Source organism: Tachyglossus aculeatus, unplaced genomic scaffold (assembly GCF_015852505.1).
Source record: "Tachyglossus aculeatus isolate mTacAcu1 unplaced genomic scaffold, mTacAcu1.pri scaffold_105_arrow_ctg1, whole genome shotgun sequence".
NCBI classification, from domain to species: Eukaryota; Metazoa; Chordata; class Mammalia; order Monotremata; family Tachyglossidae; genus Tachyglossus; species Tachyglossus aculeatus.
Genome location: NW_024044844.1, coordinates 865,905 through 884,384, shown reverse-complemented (window position 1 = coordinate 884,384; position 18,480 = coordinate 865,905). Strand labels below are relative to the sequence as shown.

The window sequence follows — 18,480 nt, the reverse complement described above, 5'->3', positions numbered from 1 at the left end:
TGGCCACGCTCATGAGCTCCACGAAGAATAGATCCTGGAGGGAGATCACGGCTGATATGAACTTGTACTTCCGAAGCGCTTCATACAGTGCTTTGCACACAGTAAGTGCTCCATAAATACGATTGAATGAATGAATATGACCAAGAGTCTTTGTGCAACAATATAGACTGATGAATAATATTTGAGATCCAGCGATATTGAAATAATGCTGCTGTTCTGGGCGCCTCTCACGCCCATTGGCACACTAATGTAAATCAACAGATTGAGGATCCCGGACAGGAGGAAGAAGGGGACGACACACTTGGGGAATCTGGCCTTGATCCGAGACCACCGGGGGGTTCTGGGGCTGATGGTGACAGCCTGGAAGACGCTCAGGAGGCAGGTGACACAGATAAGGCCCCGGGCCACTCGGTACAGATACAGAAGTGTTTTACACCCCACATTGCCCAGGAAAATTCTCCATCCCCAATCTGAAAGTGTGTCCGGGATGCCCCTGGTGAGAAATATTGTGGTGTTCGCCAGTGCCAGATGGGCGAGGATCAAGTCCGAGGAGCTGAGCCAGGCGCTGCTGGAGGCCAGGTGGATGTAAAACAGAAGGAGAAATACATTTCCCGAGACCCCAGTGCTCATCTGCAATAGCATCACAAACTCCCCCGCCCCGCAAATTCCATGGCATTCATCTTCGTGAATTTCCAGTTAGACCTGGAAGAAGCCTGCAGAGCAAAATGAGAGGAAGGCAAAGGGAGAGAGAGAGGGAAGGAGGGAGGGAGAGAGAGAAAGAGAGAGAGAGAGAGGTTAAGAAACAGTGAAGAAGGGGAGAGAGATAAAGAAAGCAAGGCTGAGAAAGATGGAGGAAGGGAAGAGAGATAAGGAGAGCCAGAGTAAGAAAGAGTGAGGAAGAGAAGGGGAAGAACAAGGGCGAGATAGAATGAAGAAAGGAAGAAAGAGAAAAAGAACAAGGGTGAGAAAGAATGGGGAAGGGGAGTTAAAGAAAGACAGCAAAGGTGAGATAGCGTGAGGAAGGGGACAGAGAAAGAGAGGGAGAGAGCGAAAGAGCAAGGGTGAGAGGGAGGAAAGGGAGGGTGTGAAGGACATAAGAAAGTGAGGAAGGGGAGAGAGAAAGAGCAAAGGTGAGAAAGAATGAGGAAGGAGAGAGAGAGGAAGAAAGAGTGAAGAAGGGGAGAGAGAAAAAGAGCAAGAGTGAGAAAGAGTGAGGAAGGAGAGACGAAGAGAGAAAGAGTGAAGAAGGGTAGAGAGAAAAAGAGCAAGAGTGAGAAAGGGTGTGGAAGGGGGAGAGCGAAAGGGAGAGAGCAAGGGTAAGAGTGAGGAAAAGGAGAGAGAAAGAGAGGTAGAATGAAGAAGGGGAGCGAGAAAGAATAAGGGTGAAAATAGTGAGGAAGGGGAGAGAGGGAGAGAGCAAGGGTGAGAGTGAGGAAGGGTAGAGAAAGAATGAGTGAGGAGTGAGGAAGAGGAGAGAGAGAACAAGGGCGAGAAAGTGAGGAAGAGGAGGGAGAGAAAGAGAATGAGCAAGGAATGAGGAAGGGGAGAAAAGGAAAGCAAGGGTGAGAAAGACTGAGGAAGGGGGGAGAGAGATTGAGAACAACGAAAAAGGAAGGGGAGAGAAATAACAAGGGTGAGAAAGAATGAGGAAGGGTAGTAAGAGAAAGTGAGCAAGGGTGAAAAAGAGGGAGGAAGGAGAGGGAAAGAGTTAATGTGGACATTCTCTCTTGCCTCATTACCTCATCTGTATAGTGGGGATTAAGACTGTGAGCCCTATGTGGGACAGGGACTGTCTCCAACTTGATTAGCTTGTATCTGTACCAACGCTGCATACAGTGTCTGACATAGTAAGTGCATAACAAAAATAAAAAAAATTGTATCAACAAGACGTCCTTGGCATTTACAATGAAGAACAAAATTGACAACATAGCGAAATTTACACCAGGTTTCACTTTTACGATACATCATTTGGGATTTTTTATATCAATAGCCTCCTTTTGGGCACTAGTCTGAAGTCACAGCAATAGTGAGGGTGAGGTCACAGGGAAGGGAAGGTAATGGAGAAGTGATTTTCAGAAGCATAAGGGGTTGAGGAAAATGTGGGAGAAAGTTTAAAAGGGTTGTGGAGTAAAATAGAGGAGTCTGGGGGATGGGAGGGGAAGTTACCTCACGACTGGGGCAGGGAATGTCACTGTTTATTGGTGTATTGTACTTTCCCAAGCGCTTAGTACAGTGCTCTGCACATAGTAAGCGCTCAATAAATACGATTGATGATGATGAATGAGTGAATGAATGCCTAGGGTGAGTTAGCAGGAAGGGATGAGATCTCCATTTTACTTGCAATGAAGTTGAGTCCACACCCTTTTCTTTTTTGTAATGGTATTTGTTAAGTACTTGCTACATTCCAGGCACTGTACGAAGCGCAGGAAAGAGTCCCTGTCTCATGTGGGGGTCAGAGCCCAAGTAGGCAAGGAAGGTTCCCTCAAACACATTCATCTCATAGTCAGCAGCCTCATCTTCAAACTGAAGGAAAAGTCCAAACCCATCCTGATGTAACATAACCCTTATTCATTGACTAACCCTGCCAGCCTCCTATGAATCACTGTAGCATTCGTCTTTCAGCTGCCTTCATAGGCTGTGAGAAGCAGCGCCGCCTAGTGGATAGAGCACGGGCTGGGAGTCAGAAGGACCTGCGTTCTAGTCCTGGCTCCTTTCTGCTGTGTGACTTTGGGCAAGTCACTTAACTCCTCTGGACCTCAATTACCTCATCTGGAAAATGGGCATAAATAAGAGATGGTATTTATTAAACACTTAATATGTGTCAAGCACTGTTCTAAGCACTGGTGTAAATATGAGATAATAAGGTTGGACCGTGAGGCTGTGAACCCTTTGTGGGATAGGGACTGTGTCCAGTGTGATTACTTTGTGTCTGTCTCAGAACATGGAACAGTGCTTGGCACATACTAAATGCTTAACAAGTGCCATCACTATAATGGCTATTATTAATGTGCGCCAGTCTGTCTCCCACATTATATTGCAAGCTCCCTGAGGGTCATGTTTTCTGCTTTTATCACATTCTTCAAGCACATAGTCTGGTGTTCTGCAAGCAGGGATTCACTTACTAATCCTCGTTGATTGACCGATTCAGTGGTCCCTGTCCTTTTTACGAGAGAAGCAGCATGGCTTAGTGGAAAGAGCACGGGCTTGGGAGTCAGAGGTCATTGGTTCAAATCCCGGCTCCGCCAATTGTTAGCTGTGTGACTTTGGGCAAGTCACTTAACTTCTCTGTGCCTCAGTTACCTCATCTGTAAAATGGGGAATTAAAACTGTGAGCCCCACGTGGGAAAACCTGATCAACTTGTATCCTCCCCAGCTCTTAGAACAGTGCTTTGTACATAGTAAGCACTTAACAATGCCATAATTAGTATTATTATAATTACTAATGATAATGGTAATGATAATGATACTACTAATAATTGTAGTATTTGTTAAGCGCTTAGTATGTGCCAGGCACTAACCACTGGCGTGAATCTGAGCAAATCGGGTTGGACACAGTCCCTGTCCCACAAGGGGATCACCTTCTTAATCCCCATTTTACAAATGAGTTAACTGAGGCATAGAAAAATGAAGTGACTTGCCCAAGATAACCCAGCAGAAACATGATGGAGTCAGGATTAGAACCCAGATCCTTCTGACTCCCAGGACCGTGTTCTATCCACTAGGCGACGCTGCTTTTTGTGTCTACCAGTGGGACTCATCTGAGGTTGCATCTCTCCTTTCCGAGGATGCTGCCCCGGATGTCAGCTTATTTTTTTATGGCATTTGTAATGCACTTACTATTTACAAGGCACTGTTCTAAACACTCTGGTTGATAAAGTTAACCAAGCTCGACACAGTCCCTGTTCCACATGGGTCTCACCATCTAAATAGGAGAGAGTACAGGTTTTGACTCCCAATTTTAAAAATGAAGAAACTGAAGCAGAAAGGTGAAATGATTTGCCCAAGGTCCCACAGCCGTCATTCAATCATATTTATGGAGTGCTTACTGTGTGCAGAGCGCTCTACTAAGCGCTTAGGAGAGTACAATATAACAATATAGCAGACACATTCCGCGCCTACCATGATCTTATGGTCTAGAGGGGAAGACAGGAATTAGTATAAATAAATGAAATTACAATGAAAGAACTAGGATTAGAACCAAGGTCCTTTTACTCCCAGGCCCTTGCTCTTCTCTTTCCCTCAGGCCTCAGTTACCTTATCTATAAAATGAGGATTAAAGTACCCTCCGTCCTCCTTAGACTGTGAGCCCCATGTGGGACAGACATTTCTGCCCGACCACAGAACGATGGTTCATTCATTCATTGATTCATTCAATCGTATTCATTGAGCGCTTACTGTGTGCAGAGCAGTGTACTAAATGCTTGGGAAGAACAAGTTGGCAACAAATAGAGACGGTCCCTATCCAACAACGGGCTCACAGTCTAGAAGGGGGAGACAGACAACAAAACAATACATATTAACAAAATAAAATAAATAGAATAGTAAATATGTACAAGTATGTACATATGTACATATGTACATATGTACAAGGTTATCTCATCTAATTCAAAGGGGCCCCTTCTCCAGAGGTCTTGGGGATGGAAGAAGTGAGAATCGTGTCAGAAGACTGGTTCAGAAATGGATACCGAGGGCTCCCACTATACTGCTCCAGTCCAAAGCTCCCAAGTCACCATTCAAAAGCAATTTGAAATCCAGAAATTCTGTGATGGAGAGGCAACTCACCCACCCGCATCTCTCCCACTGGCCGGAAGGGCAGAGGGCAGTCAATCAGACTCTGGCAGGAATGGGCCGAAGTGGAATTTATCATCCACTTTTTTTAAGCCTCCCCTCCCTCAGGGGCAGATTAGCTCGTGCCTGAATGAGTGGATGACTGAATTTTAATCCACTCTGACTCTCCGACAGGGAAACCCCTGGACGTGCCTGCTTTCTCTTTCCTCATAATCTCTCCCGAGCTGGGAAGAGATGAGCTCAGAGTCCTCATCCTGTTACACCCAGTAAGACGCTCCTGTAGACACGTGGAAGCTTAGCATTCTATGCCAGCGCTTAGAACAGTGCTTTGCACATATTAAGTGCTTAATAAATGCCATTATTATTATTATTACTATTATCCGGGCTATTTCATTCATTCACTCAGTCACATTCATAGAGCACTTACTGTGTGTAGAACACTGTACTAAGGGATTTGGAGAGTATGACATAGCAATAAACAGACACTTTCCCTGACCACAATGGGCTTACAGTCTAGAGGGGAAGACAGACATTTATATAAATAAATAAATAAATAACAGGTATGTACATAAGTGCTATCTGGCTGGGAGGGGTGATGAATAAAGGAGCAAGTCAGAGCAACGCAGAGGGGAGATAGAGAAGACCAAAGGAGGGCTTAGTCAGGGAAGGCCTCTTGGAGGAGATGTGCCTTCAGTAAGGCTTTGAAGTGGGAGATATTATCTGACGGTATGAGGATGAAGGGCGTTCCAGGCCAGAGGCAGGATGTGGGCAAGATAGACAAGGTCGAGGTCCAGTGACAAGGTTAGCATTAGAGGAGCCAAGTGTGCGGGCTAGGCTGTAGTAGGAGAGTAGCTAGGTGAGGTAGGAAGGGGTGCCAGTAGCCAGGTCCGTGTCTCTGGGCCGTGCCCGACACTCTCAGCTCCAGCTCACGCAGAGACACAGCCGATGCTGGGCCATTGCTCCTATTGGCATGTCTTGTCTTCATCATCTGGTCAAGGAGAGGGAGAAGACGGAAGGGAAATATCCACATGTAGATTTCTCATACCCCCTAGTCACCCTATAATTTGGCAGAGGCTTTGGGAGGAGGCTTCTGGTACTTGGAGAAGCAACATGGCCTTGTGGAAAGAGCATGGGTCTTGGGGTAAAAGGACCTGGGTTAATAATACTACTACTATGAATAATGGCACTTGTTAAGCTTTTACTACGTGTCAAGCACTGTTCTAAGCGTTGGGGTAGATACAGGTCAATTAGGTTGGACACAGTCCCTGTCCCACATGGGGCTCACAATCTTAATCCCAATTTTACAGATGAGGTACCTGAGGCTTGGAGAAGTTAAATTCATTCATTCATTCATTCAATGGTATTAACTGAGCGCTTACTGCACGCAGAGCACTGTACTAAGCTCTTGGGAAGTACAAGTAGGCAACATATAGAGACGGTTCCTACCCGAAAACGGTCTCACAGTCTAGAAGGGGGAGAAAGACAACAAAACAAAAATGTGGACAGGTGTCTAAATCGTCAGAGCAAATATAATTACAGCTCTATGCACATCATTAACAAAATCAATAGAAGAGTAAATATGTACAAGTAAAAAAATGGAGTGAAAAATACGTACTAATATATAAAAGTGCTGTGGGGAGGGGAAGGAGGTAGGGCAGTTGGGGATAGGGAGGAGGAGAGGAAAAAGGGGGCTCAGTTTGGGAAGACATCCTGGAGGAGGTGAGATCTCGTGGGGTTTTGAAGGGAGGAAGAGAGCTTGTTTGGCGGATGTGTGGAGGGAGAGCATTCCAGGCCAGGAGAAGGACGTGGGCCGGGGTCGACGGCGGGACAGGTGATAACGAGGCCCAGTAAGAAGGTTAGTTAGTGGCAGAGGAGTGGAAGGTGCGGGCTGGAGTGTAGAATGAGAGAAGGGAGGTGAGGTAGGAGGGGCGAGGTGATGGAGAGCCTTGAAGCCGAGAGTGAGGAGTTTTTTTCCTGATGCATAGGATGACAGGCAGCCACTGGAGATTTTTGAGGAGGGGAATCACATACCCAGATTGTTTCTGTACAAAGATAATCCGGGCAGCAGAGCAAAGTATAGACTGAAGTGGGGAGAGACAGGAGAATCGGAGATCAGAGAGGAGGCTGATGCAGTAATCCAGTCGGGATAGGATGAGAGATTGAATCAGCAAGGTATCGGTTTGGATGGAGAGGATAGGGTGGATCTTGGTGATGGTATTGAGGTGGGACCGGCAGGTTTTGGTGATGGACTGGATGTGTGGGCTGAACGAGAGAGCGTAGTCGAGGAGGACACCAAGGTTGCGGGCTTGTGAGAAGGGAAGGATGGTAGTGCCGTCTACAGTAACGGGAAAGTCATGGAGAGGGTAGAGTTTGGGAGGGAAGATAAGGAGTTCAGTCTTGGACATGTTTCGTTTTAGATGGCGGGCAGACATCCAGATGTAGATGTCCTGAAGGCAGGAGATACGAGCCTGGAGGGAGGAAGAGAGAACAGGGACAGAGATGTAGATTTGGGTGTCATCAGCATAGAGATGATAGTTGAAGCCGTGGGAGCCAATGAGTTCACCAAGGGAATGAGTGTAGATAGAGAACAGAAGGGGATGTAAAACTGACCCTTGAGGAGCCCCTACAGTAAAGGTATGGGAGTGGGAGGAGGAGCATGCAAAGGAGACTGAGAATGAACGGCCGGAGGGATAAGAGGAGATCCAGGAGAGGACGGAGTCTGTGAAGCCAAAGTTGGATAGCGTGTTGAGGAGAAGGGGGTGATCCACAGTGTCGAAGGCAGATGAGAGGTCGAGGAGGACTAGGATAGTGTAGGAGCCGTTGGATGTAGCAAGAAGAAGATCATTGGTGACCTTCGGGAGGGCGGTTTATGTGGAGTGTAGGGGACGGAAGCCAGATTGGGGCGGGGGGGGGGTCAAGGAGAGAGCTGGCGTTGAACAATTCGAGGCAGCGAGTGTAGACGACACGTTCTAGGAATTTGGATAGGAGAGTTAGGAGGGAGATAGGACGACAAATAGAACTGGAGGTGGGATCAAGAGAGTGTTTTTTAGGATGTTGGAGACATGGGCACATTTGAAGGCAAAGGGGAAGAAACCAGTGGAGAGTGAGCTGTTGAAGATGGACGTTTCAGAGGGGAGGAGGGAAGGGGCGAGAGATTTCATAAGATGAGAGGGAATGGGGTCTGAAGCACAGGTGGCTGGAGTAGCACTTGAGAGGAGGGAGGAGACTTCATCTGAAGATACTGCTGGGAAGGATGGGGGATATAGCGCAGAGGGTTGTGAGCGGGGGGGTTGGAGAAGGGGGAGGAGTGACTTTGGGGAGCTCAGACCTGATCTAGTTAATTTTTACTGATGGAATAGGAAGCCAAATCATTTGGGGTGAGGTATAGAGGATGGGGAGGAACAGGGGGCCTGAGAAGGGAGTTAAATGTTCGGAACATCTGACGGGGATGATGGGCATGGGTGTCAATAAGGGAGGAGAAATAGTTTTTCCTGGCAGAGGAGAGGTCAGAGTTAAGGCAGGAAAGGATAAACCCGAAGTAAACAAGGTTGGCTTGGTGTTTAGACTTTCACCAGCAGCGTTCAGCAGCTCGAGCATAAGATCGAAGTCAGCAGATAGTGGCATTGATCCAAGGCTGTGAGTTCGTGGTGCGAGAGCGGCGAAGGTAAAGGGGAGCGAACGAGTTGAGTTGAGTAGAGAGGGTGGAGTTAAGAACAGTAATCCGGTCATCAAGATTGGGTAGAGAGGGTAGGGAGGCGAGGTGGGGTGTGATGCACTGAGAAAGATGGATGAGGCTGAGAGAGCAGAGGTCTCTGTGGGGTAGTAATATAGATTTACGGGGGGAGGAGTATGAGTAAGGAGGCAGGTCAGAAGTTTATGATCAGAGAGAGGGATTTCAGAGTTGGTGAGGGTGGAGATAGTGCAACGGTAGGAAATGATGAGATCGAGAGTGTGACCAAGTTGGTGAGTGGGCGAGGTGGGGTGTGAACAGGAAGTTGGAATCGTCAAAGAGAGATAGAAGGCGGGCGGCAGAGGAGTCACCAGGGACATCCATGTGGATTTTGACGTCTGCGAGGATCAGAGTGGGCATGAAAAAGGAAAGAAGGAAGGTGAGAAAGGGGTCAAAGTCGTTACAAAATATTGGAGGTGGGGCTAGCGGGGCCGTAGATGACGGCTACAAGAATCTGGAGGGGGTGGTAGAGGAGAATAATATGGGATCTAAAGGGGGGAAGAAAAGCGGGTAAGTCCGCTGTTGGGTAGGGACCGTCTCTATATGTTGCCAACTTGTACTTCCCAAGCGCATAGTACAGTGCTCTGCACACAGTAAGCGCTCAATAAATACGATTGAATGAATGAATGAATGAATCACAGAGAGCAGTTAGCAATTAACGTGCAGGAGAAACAAATGACGTGCCCAGGGTCACAGAGCAGACATGTGGTGGAGCCAGGATTTGAACCCAGTTCCTCCTGACTCCCAGGTATTTATTAAGCGCTTACTATGTGCCAGGCACTATCCATTCTCTATTCACTAATCCACACTACTTCCTCATCCCTGCTCTGCCAAATGATTGATGTGTGACTTTGGGCCAGTCGCTTAACTTCTTTGTGCCTCATTTCTCCTGTTTCCCTTCCTACTTAGGCAGTCAGTTGATCATGTTTATTGAGCACTTACAGTGCCCACAGCACTGTTTTAAGCACTTGAGCACTTTGTTAAACACTATGTACCAAGCACTGTTCTTAGAGCTGGGGTAGATGTAAGACAATTGGGTTGGACATAGTCTCTGTCTACATTCGGCTCACAGTCTTAATTCCCATTTTACAGATGAGGGAACTGAGGCCCAGCAAAATGACTCACCAGAGGTCACATGGCAGACGAGTGGCAGAGCCGGGATTAGATGAGGAAGGGTTCTGACTTATCTGTGCCTCAATTCCTCATCTGTAAAATGGGGATTAAGACTGTGAGCCCCATGTGGGACATGGACTGTATCCAACCTGACTATCTCGCATCTTCCCCAGTGATTAGGACAGTTCCTGGAACATAGTAAGCGTTTAACAAGTACCATTTAAAAAAAAAACTAGTCATTACATAATGTGGCCTCTAAAATACTCAATCTTGGAAAATGTATCTCTGTCCATAAAGTCGATTGGCTTTTCCTCCTCATAGGAATGGTGTCTTCTAACTCTACCATACTCTCGCAAGAGCTCACTATAAAACTCTGCACACAATAAAGGCTGAATCAATACCATTGACTGACAGAATGATTGACAAACCGGAAAGGGAGAAAGGGAAAGGGGTCTCTGCTAAACTGTCTTCTCCCAGGGGAGGGTCGATTGGACTTATCGTGGGCAGGAAATGTGTCTTTTTATTGTTGTATTTTACTCCCCCAAGTGCTTAGTACAGTGCTGCGCACCCAATAAGAGTTCATTAAATGCGACCGAATGAATAAATGAATGAAACCTCCACCAAAGCAGCAGCTGAGGAGAGTAAGAGTGGGTTGGTGATGGGCATGACTGGGAATTCTGGGTGGGAATATTGTCTCTAAAATCCACAGATTTCTCCCTCCCCACCAAGCACAACATCCACCTGAAATCCAAGGAGTAATCAATTAATCGTATTCATTTATTACTGTGTACAGAGCACTATATCAAGCACTTGGGAGAGTACAATGCAATAGAGTAGGTAGACATGATGCCTTCCTGGAAGGAGCTTACAGTCTACAGAAGGAGTTTTCAATTCATAGGGTAGTGCTAGTCATTCTTGACCATGAGCTTTAAATCAATCAATCAACGAATCAATAGATGGAATTTACTGAGCACTTACTGAGTATAGAACGCGGTACTACATGCTTGGAAGAGTACAGAACGAGAGAGTTGGTAGACACATTTCCTTCCCACTACAAGCTTACAGTCTAGAGGGAGAGGGAGAATACAGAGCAGCAGCGTGGCCTAATGGCCTAATGGCCTGGAAGTCAGAAGACCTGGTTTCTAACCCCTGCTCTGCTACGTGCCTGCTGCGTGTACTTGGGCAAGTCATTTCACTTTTCTGCCTCAGTTCCCTCAACTGCAAAATGGGTATTTAATACCTGTTCTGTCTCCTCCTTAGACTGTGAGCCCCATGTGGGACCTGATTATCTTGTATCTATACCATTGTTTAGTACAGTACTTTTCTGTGGTATTTGTCAAGTTCTTACTATGTGAAAGGCACTTTACTAAGCACTGAGGACTAAGTCCCCCTTTTCCTCAGCTCCACTGCGCATCCTCGCCTCGACTCACTCCCTTTCCTCTACCCCCAAGTCCCACAACACTTCTGTATATATGTACATATCTATAATTCTATTTATTTATTTCAATGTATGTTTTACTAGTTCTGATTTGGGAGAATCTGGGAGAAGACAGTTTAGCAGAGATCCCTTTCCCTTCTCCTTTCTTGGTTTGTCGATCATTCTGTCAGTCAATGGTATTGATTGAGCCGTTATTGTGTGCAGAGTTCTATACTGAGCTCTTGCGAGAGCATGATAGAGTTAGAAGACACGATTCTTATGAGGAGGGAAAAAGAACCATGAAGCCATGTATATATATGTATGTATATATATATATATATATATATAATCCTATTTATTTATATTGATGCTATTGATGCCTGTTTACGTGTTCTGATGTCTGTCTCCCCCCTTCTGGACTGTGAGCCTTCTGTGGGCAGGGATTGTCTCTGTTGTTGAATTGTACTTTCCAAGAGCTTAGAACAGTGCTCTGCACACAATAAGCATTCAATAAATACAACTGAATCAATAAATGAATGAACAGAAGATAATCAGGTTGAACAGTTCCAGATGGGGCTCTGAGTCTTAATCCCCATTTTACAGATGAGGCAACTGAGCCACAGAAAAGTGAAGTGACTTGCCCAAGGTCACCCAGCAGACAAAAGGCTGTACTTATGATTCCCAAGCCACTGCTCTACCCACTACGCGTTTGACACATAGTAAGCATTTAGCAAATACCATAAGCTTTGCATTCCGAAGTGAAGATTACATCGAGACAAATATATACAGACTGGACTGATAGAGACTTTGTTATTGGAGCAACCTGCAAGCGTAGCGCTTGCAATGGTAGTATCACACACACACACACACACACACACACACACACACACACACACACAATCACGCAGCCTGGGCTCACGGCCGAGCCCGTGAGAGTGGGAGCCGGGAGGTATCTTGGAGGAGCCGGACACAGCACTGAGGCTGACACATTGTCTCGGAAGGTGAATTATCAGCGGATCATCACGGGGAGAATTCGAGGCTCGACTTGTCAAATTGTCGGGACAACGGGGAGGGGAAAGTGGGCCTTTCCGGGGATATCCCAGTTGGAACGCCAGAACAAATCGATGCTCAGTCATTCCCTCACACACTCACACAAACACACCCACGAACATTAATGACTCTTCGGGGGAGGGGAAGAGATGAGAAAAGGGACTGAGAAGGAGTTGTCTCAGCCTCAGAATCAATCTGCAGTGCGAGCGAAGTAGATGGATGAGAAAGGACAGAGCCCGAACTTGGAAAGTGAGGATTCAGGGCGGCAATGTTTCTCCCGTGGTTTTAGGTGGGACTGTGGGATGGGGCAATGACTGGTCAACCCTGGGAATGTGCCTCGTGGAAAGAACATGGGGCTGGGAGTCAGAGGACCAGGGTTCTAATCCCGACTCCACCACTTGCCTGCTGCATAATCCTGGGTCATATAACGTTTCTGTGCCTCAGTTACCTGAGGCACACGGCGACGGAGTCCAACCCGGCTGAAGTCAGATCTTCTCCAGCCTCTCACTCTTCCTCCTCCTCGTCCTCCTTCTTCTCAGTCAACCCCTCTCTCACCCTCACCATCCTCAAGACCCGTTCTTATCCCTCCCCTCCTGGCTAGTCTACACTTCACTCTGATGCCCGGATTATCTTTCTACAGAAACGCCTCGGGCATGTTACTCCCCTCCTTAAAAATCTCCAGTGGTTGCCTATCAACCTTCTAATCAAGCAAAAACTTCTTACTCTCGGCTTCAAAACTGTCCTCACCTCGCCCACTCCTACCTCACCTCCCATCTCTCCTTCTACACTCCAGCCGGCACACTATGCTCCTTTGCTGCTAACCTCTTCACTGTGTGTCATTCTTGACTGTTCTGCCATCAATCCCTGGCCCACGTCCTGCCTCTGGCCTGGAACGCCCTCCCTCCACACATCTGCTAAACTAGTTCTCTTCCTCCCTTCAAAGCCTTACTGAGACCTCACCTCCTAGAGGAAGCCTTCCCAGACTGAGACCCTCTTTTCCTCTCCTCCTCCTCCCCTCTCCATCGCCCCCTCCCTCCCTCTGCCCTACCCCCTTCCTCTCCCCACAGCACTTGTGTATATTTGTACATATTTATTCATCGGGGGAAAACTCGAGGCTCAACATGTCAAACTGTCGGGACAACAGGGAGGTGGAAGTGGGCAAATGTGTGTGTACCGATTCCATTCTTTCATTCATTCATTCATTCATTCAATAGTATTTATTGAGCGCTTACTGTGTGCAGAGCTCTGGACTAAGCGCTTGGGAAGGACAAGTTGGCAACATCTAGAGACGGTCCCTACCCAACAGTGGGCTCACAGTCTAGAAGGGGGAGACGGACAACAAAACAAAACATATTAACAAAATAAAATAAATAGAATCAATCTGTACAAATAAAATAAATGAGTAATTAATACTCACAAACATATATACATCTATACAGTCTCTCTCCCCGGACTCCCGCCCGTCTCTGCGCGTCTCTCCCCCGGGGCCTGCCGACCTTTGGTGTAGCAGAAGATGGCCTGCTTCATTCATTCATTCATTCATTCAATCGTATTTATTGAGCGCTTACTGTCTGCAGAGTACTGGACTAAGCGCTTGGGAAGTACAAGTTGGCAACATATAGAGACGGACCCTACCCAGTCCCTACCCAGGGCTCACAGTCTGGAAGGGGTAGATGGACAACAAGACAATGCATTAACAAAATAAAATAAATAGAATTAATCTGTACAAAAAAAGTAGAGTAATAAATACGTACAAACATATATACATCTATATAGTCTCTCTCCCGGGGCCCGCCGACCTTTGGTGTAGCAGAAGACGGCCTGCCTGACGTTGTCCCTCTCCAGGGACATCTCAGCCAGGCGGACCCACTCCTCCTCCACTACTCCGAATCCATTACATTGCTACCTCCTCGGCGTTCTAACCCTGGCCCTGCCAGTTATCTTCTGTGTGAACCTGGGCAGGTTGCTTCACTTCTCACATCCCTCATCTGTAAAATGGGGATTCAATAACTTTTTTTTTTGGTTTGAGGTAATGTAAGGCACAGTCCCTTTCCCAATGAGTGCTCACAGGCTAAATTGGAGGGAGGAGGATTTTTTTTCCATTTTATAGATGAGGTACCTGAGGCCCAGAGAAGATCAGAAACTTGCCCAAGGTCAATAGGCAGACAGGTGGCGGAGCTGGGATTAGAATCCAGGCCCTCTGACTTCCAGGCTTGGGTCCTTTCCACTAGGCCACGCTCGTTCCCTTTTATCCCTCCTACTTACACTGTGATCTCCATTTGGGACCTAATGAGCTTGTATCTATCCCAGCACTTAGCACAGTGCTTGGCATATAGTAAGCACTTAACGAGTAAGCGCTCAATAAATATGATTGAATGAATGAATGAAAGTACCTTAATAATAATGATGATGATAATAAAATTAATATTATACTGCAAGGATGGGCAGCAGGGCCCCTGAAATAAGTTTCAGATAATATTAATGATGGTATTTGTTAAGGGTTTACGATGTGCCAAGCAGTGTTCTAAGCCCTGGGGTTAATACAAGCTAGTCAGATTGGACACAGACCCTTTCCCACATTGGACTCACAGTCTAAATCTCTTTTTTACAGATGAGGTAACAGAGGAGCAGAGAAGTTGCCCAAGGTCACACAGCAGACAAGTGCCGGATCCGGGATTAGAACCCAGGTCCTTCTGACACCCAGGCCTGAGCTCTTCCATTAGACCTTGTTGCTTCCCCTTGGTCTATAAAGGGGTGATAAAGGCAATGTTTTGGGTCACTGGAGTTGGAGATGGGTGTAATGGGACATATCAAACCTCCACCTCCGTTCTTCCAAGTGTCCGGAAAGATTATAAAGGGTAGACTATGTGGAAGAAAAACTTCATGGACTCCGCATTTTATTTGAGCAGGTATGTTAAAGACAAGTTTATTATTACAAGCGCTTCTTCAAGCACTAGTACGGTTGATGGAAAAAGTTTCCTCAATTCCATTCAACTCAACTCCACTCCAGTTGATGGGCAGTTCCTCAACTGCCAGCTCACCTCTGAGTGATCCAGAGTTTCTAATTTAATCATAGAGTACAAATAAGGATAAATATATCTAGATGGGTAGCAATACCTCCTTGGGAAGGGGTTTCCCATCCAGTCCCTCACCTTGTTTAAGCAGAGAGAGATTAAGCGCTCCTCAGCCTCACTGAAGGAGTAGCTTCATCTTGTTTTTGGTTACTCCTTTCAACAGACATAGAGAACAAAGGGAAGATGGGTTGTTAAATTGATTGCCTTGGCAACCACACCCAGGGGCGATCCATCAGGCCTAGAGCTGAAAGGGCTCAGAGAGAAAGAGGGAAAATGCAAGACCTTGACCCTTGTGCTTCCACAACTACTGGGCTGGACTGACCATGGTCTGAGCTAGAGTGGAATTTCTGAAGTCCTCTTGTACCTCGGTCTCAGCGTACAGATCACGGACGAGGGGGTCAGAGGATCCGGGATCTAATCCTCACTCTGCCAATCATCTGCTGTGTGTGGACAAGTCACTTCACTTCTCTGTGCCTCAGTTTCCTCATCCATAAAATAGGGATTGAATATTCGTCCTCCCTCGTACTTAGACTGTGAGCCTCATGTGAGACAGGGACTCTGATCCGATTATTTTGTATCTTCCCCAGCGCTTAGTAAGGTGCTTTGCACTTAGTAAACACTTCAACAAATACCGTAATTATCACTACCAAAGTATTTGGTTCTATAGATTCTCTCGTTAACCCGGTGAAGCAGAGGGATTGAAACCCAAATCATTTCCTCACTCAGTCCTACCCCTCACCCTTCATTCTACTCGAGGTCAACCCCAGGTAGTCTCATCTCTCTCTGCTGAGTCCTCCCAAGAATGATACACATTCACGGCATACTTCTCCAAAATTCTGAGAGCGTTTGCATCCTGGAATATTCTCTTTTTCATGGTATTTTTTGAGCGCTTACTATGTGTCAGGCACTGTGTTAAACTCTGGGGTAGGTATAAGCTCATCCGCTTGGATCCAGTCCCTGTCTGACATGGGGCTCAAAGTCTTAATCCCCATTTTACAGGTGAAATAACAGGTACAGAGAAGGGAAATGACTTTCCCAAGGTCACACAACAGACAAGTGCGGATCTGGGTTGAGAACCCAGGTTCTTCGGACTCCCGAGCCCTTGTGCTCTCCACTAGAACGTGCTATCCTTCTTCCACAGAGCACTCATCAGGACACTGTCTTTGGCTTGGACTGAAGAACTGACCAGAAATTTGGGACTGATTTGGTTTTATAAGCAGTGTGGATTAGTGGAGAGAGTACGGGCCTTGGAGTCAGCGGACCTGGGTTCTAACCCTGGATCCACCACTTGCTTACTGGGTGAGCTTGAGCGAGTCGGTTCACTTCTCTCTGTCTCAGTTACCATGTCTGTAAAATAAGGATTCAGACTGTGACACCTATGAGAGAAAGGGACTGTGTCCAACCTGATTACCTTGTATGTACCCCACTGCGTACTAAAAAGCACTTAATAAGTACAACAACAAAAATAATAATAAGAAGAAGAAGAAGCACGTAACAAATACCATAAAAAGTGGTTTAGAGATTTGTTATAGAAAAGTAAAAAATGATCTCTCTGTCTTTGTCCCTCAGTGTCCTTTGTGTCTCTCTCTGTCTCTCTCTGTCTCTCTCTCTCTCTGTCTCTCTCTGTCTCTCTCTCTCTCTCTCTCTCTCTCTCTCTCTCTCTCTCTCTCTTCGTCTCTCACTTGTCCCCTCCAGGTAGCTTTGCGGGTGTCCTTCTCTTCTTCTAATTGGAAATGTCCGACAATAGATGCCGTTGACCTTTCTATTGGTTTTGTGCTGCTATTACAGATCAGCATGGGGGTCTCAGGAAATATTTTCCTCCTCCTGTTCTATGCCCATAGGGTCTCTGCCAGCCTGAAGCTCAGCTCCTCCGACTTGATCCTTTTCCACTTGGCCCTGTCCAACGCCATAGTACTTCTTACCAGGGGTTTGCCCGAGATCTTGTCAGTTTGGGGACTGAGGAATTTCCTGAACAATGTTGGCTTTAAAATCCTCACGTATATGGACTGAGTGTGCCGGGGTCTGGCCATCTGCAGCACCTGCCTCCTGAGCGTGGTCTAGGCCGTCATCATCATCATCGGGACCCGCTGGTGGGCCACGGTCAAAGCCAGGTTGCCCCAGTGCATCATCCCCTCCTGCCTCGTGTTCTGGGGACTCAGCCTGTTCACTGATTTGGATACGATCATGAATGTTACAGGCCCCCGGAACAGCAGAAGTGTTCAACTCATGCTGGACCACAAATATTGCTCCAAAGTCAGCATCAGCACGGAAAACACCCTGCTCATCGCCATCATGCTCTTCCTCAGTGACTTGTTCTTCCTGGAGTTCATGAGCGTGGCCAGCAGCTACGTGGTGTTTATCCTGCACAGGCACCACCGACAGGTCTGACACCTCCACACGCCCGGACGGCCTCCCGCGGCGATGCCCGAGGTCAGGGTGGCCAAGAGGGTCGTGGGCCTTGTTACCCTATTTGTCCTCCTCTGTGGGAGGCAGACCATCATGCTCAGCGCCTTACTAAACACGAAAGAGAAGTCCTCTTTGCTGGTGAACAGCCACATGGTGTTGGCTTTCATCTCCTCATCCATGAGTCCATTCCTGATAATTCAGGGTGACAGGAGAATGAGGACATTTTGGAAACGGGACTCTCCTGTTCCCAATCTGAATCCCTCTTAGGGTACCAGGAAAGCTGCCTCCTCTCGCTAATAATGGTAATAATAATTGTGGTATTCGTGAAACACTTTTCCATGTGTCAAACACTGTCCTGAACTTTAGGATGATAATAATAATAATGATGGAATTTGTTAAAAGCTTATTAAGTGTCAAACACAGTTCAAAGCACTGTGGTAGATACAAGACCATCAGGTTGGACAGAGTCCCTGTCCCACATGGAGCTCACAGTCTTAATCTCCATTTTACAGATGAGGAAACTGAGGCCCAAAGAAGTGAAGTTATTTGCCCAAGGTCACACAGCAGACAAGTGACAGAGTCTGGACTAGAACACATGCCTTCTCTCCTTCTACAGCCCACCCCGCACCCTCTGCTCCTCTGCCGCTAATCTCCTCACCGTGCCTCGTTCTCGCCTGTCCCGCCATCGACCCCCGGCCCACTTCACCCCCCGGGCCTGGAATGCTCTCCCTCTGCACATCCGCTAATCTAGCTCTCTTCCTCCCTTGAAGGCCCTACTGAGAGCTCACCTCCTTCAGGAGGCCTTTCCAGACTGAGCCCCTTCCTTCCTCTCCCCCTCGTCCCCCTCTCCATCCCCCCATCTTACCTCCTTCCCTTCCCCACAACACCTGTATATATGTTTG

At 47.1% G+C, this 18,480-nt stretch overlaps 1 pseudogene; it reads left to right on the top strand.

The window, feature by feature from the left end:
* The first annotated feature begins 847 nt into the window (after positions 1–847).
* On the top strand, positions 848–17,845 carry LOC119922499 (annotated as a pseudogene).
* The last annotated feature ends 635 nt before the right edge of the window (positions 17,846–18,480 follow it).